Genomic DNA, 3039 nt, shown 5'->3' with positions numbered 1-3039 from the left:
CTATGAAACCATAAGAAGCTTATTTATTGTGATTTTTTAAAAAACATAACATTTTACATTATTCTGCCATAAACACATGCAGCAACATTTTGTAAAATTTAGAGAATAGAAACATGTTTAAAGGATTCAAATATAAGCTTACTATCCTAACTGTGGATTTGAAGTCAGCAACCTGGATTTAAATTCCAGAACCATACTGACATCCTGGATGATTATAAGACCTTTGCATAAAATTTTCAAGCTTCAGAATCTCCTCCTCATGGTTATTATAAAATGGAATGAAATAATGAATTTTAAGCACTTAAAGTCACACTGTTGTTTATTAACTATATAGTAAGCTATCTATTTTTGAGGCACTTTTTTTTTTTCAATGAAAGACAATAGCATGTGCCTTTATTTATAATCGCAGGGGACAGACATGAAAAAAAGCTTTAAATTGGTATATTTTGCATTAATACCATCCCTTAAGGTCTGGCGAACATAGAAAAGAATTGGACAAAAATGACTGTGTGATCCATGGGTACCTCTATTAGAGAAGAAATTAACCATTCACATAGAGACTACAGAAGGAAATTAATCTTGCAATTCTAGGACAGACTTCATAATAAGGGATTCTTAAATTTTAGTAGAATGGGGTGGGGGTGGGAAGGAGAGAAAGAAAATCATTTAGAACAGTGTTTCCCAAATTTAGCTACTTTCCCAGACATAGTCTTTGGGAAGGGGGGCTATAAGTTTTCCATGATAGTGTTTAAAATTTTCTGTTTTACTTTTGTTCATAATGTAAACATATTAATACACACTTGTTCAGGATGCCCTGGACAACTGTCTTACATAACAGAGTGTTGCCACTTGATCACAGCATCTCCACTTGTACCTCTGATCCTTGTAGCACCAAGTGAGGACCAACATGCTTCACTTTTCATGTGATGTCTCTCAGATTGGGTGCTCAGATCCTTCACGAACTGTTGAATATTTCCTATGACGTCTGTGAGTGGTAAAGGTTAAAAACACTAGTTAACAGCAGTGACTCTCAGGGTATGATGTGGTGGGTGGGGATGGTGACTGGGGAGACACACGAAGTTTGAGAGAGCACATTCAAAATATCTATTGATTTCATAATACAAACTCTATAAAGTCAAACTCAACAAAATCATTTTCGGGCAGGGACAGAAAACCAACTATAGATTCATCCTAGGTACAGAGTCTGGGATAAACTTGGTTGAGAAACACTGGTGAAGAGGTAGAGTCCCAGCACATGGAGAATAGTTAGAAAGAAACATGTACCAAAGAGAAGGAACATCTTTTGGGTCAGCCAGTAAATCCTAAACCAAAGCTTATGGTCTTTTGGAACCCAAAGGGCCAACGCACAAGAATCCCAAGACATCCATCAAACTTCTCAGACCTGTGGTTTGGGGTAAGCTGGTCCGCTTTAAATACTGAGTCAAAAGAAGAATAGGCTGTTTTTGCCCCACCAAAACCCACTCCCTTTTTTTGGTTAACATGTTTCAGAATTTTAAGTAGATAGCTGTTGTAGCTGGGTATAAGTAGCCCCGGATCCATACACCAGCCACGTGCTGTCATTATCTGCAATGCCGTCCAGCTCTCAAGGGCATATCAGCCTGGGGTCTGCTCTACAATTATTGTAGAGCTCCAATTTGCTTTAGCCGCGTCAGCAGTTCCCCTCTCTCATGCATATTCATTAGATCATTGCATCCACCTATGTATGTACTCTTTACCGATAAAGACCCGAGGTACCGTTCTGACTCCTGTAAGCTGTTGCAAATAGTCTTGAATCTCGTTGGTGTCACCGGTGGCTGTGATATCAACAAATTCCAAAAGCCCTTGTTTGAAGGGCAATTGGCTGAGGAGCTCCTGGGTCCTTCTGCAGTAGGGGCAGGTGGGTTTGATGAACACGACCACCTTCCCAGGCTGGATCTTGCTGTTCACAAATGCTTGAGCCATGCTGACAGGCTGCTGCCTCCCCGAGGCACTCTTATTAGTAGGTTTTATTTTTATTGGTCATCATCTTTGTCCAGTCATTTACATATGCATACATATTTGCAGTGATGGAGTATATTCAATTTTATATCATGTGTTTTACTTAATAGCTTATCATCAATAAGCTTAATGTTGCAACACGATATGCATAATTTTAATTTTGATGAAATGAATATTCTTCCATCTCGGCATGGTATCATAACTTATTCAAATATTAGACTAGTATTAGGAAATTAATTAAAATGCTTTTAACATACAAATGTGGTGGGTTGTAGTGAGAGAGGCATGGTCATAAATTCATGATAGGTATACAAACATGTTCATAAAGCCTTTTAGGAAAGCAAGTTTGGGAAGATATCCAAACTTTAAACATATTTATCCTCTTTGACCCAGCAATTCCATTTCTGGGAATCCCTCCTAAAGAAATTATCAGAAATGAGGACAAAGATTTATGTACAAAGATTTTATCGTGCCATTATTTATGGCAGCAAACAACTGGAAGCAGTCCAAATGTCCTGCAATGAGTGATTGCCTATATTGTGGTGCAGCCATAAGAATAAAGAATAGGCAGCTCATAACATATACTTAGAAAGAATTTTAAAATATGGAAAATGCTTATAATGTTAAAAGAAAAATAGAACAGATTTTATATGTATAAACATAACATAAGTAAGAAAATACTTGCAGTGTTATCTCTGAGTAGAGAAGTTACAGGTGATTTTTTTTATTTTCATCAGTTTTCCATATCTTCTACAATAAGCATACATGACTTTAAAGCTAATTTTTTAAAGAAAGTAAAGCTACTGTTAAATGACTAATTGTGATATCTGTGTTGAGGTGGGGAATTTCAAATGATTTGGCACGCTGTGTATTATAGTTTGACACTGATGGCATGGCACCTTTGTTGGTGAGCACAATGCTGCATCCCAAAGGCAATGTAAGGCCATATCCAACTATTTTCAGCGTCTCTCAGCTCTGTGGAAAGTTTCCAAATTGCAGTGTTGTAAAAAGAGAATAAAGTTAAAGTCTTATGAAGTTACA

At 37.1% G+C, this 3039-nt stretch overlaps 1 pseudogene; it reads right to left on the bottom strand.

The window, feature by feature from the left end:
- Positions 1 to 1637: 1637 nt before the first annotated feature.
- On the bottom strand, positions 1638 to 1977 carry LOC105071273 (glutaredoxin-1 pseudogene; annotated as a pseudogene).
- Positions 1978 to 3039: the final 1062 nt, after the last annotated feature.

This window comes from Camelus bactrianus, chromosome 4 (assembly GCF_048773025.1).
Source record: "Camelus bactrianus isolate YW-2024 breed Bactrian camel chromosome 4, ASM4877302v1, whole genome shotgun sequence".
Taxonomy (NCBI): domain Eukaryota; kingdom Metazoa; phylum Chordata; class Mammalia; order Artiodactyla; family Camelidae; genus Camelus; species Camelus bactrianus.
The sequence above is the reverse complement of the archived record's forward strand: the minus strand, read 5'-3'. Positions and strand labels throughout refer to the sequence as shown.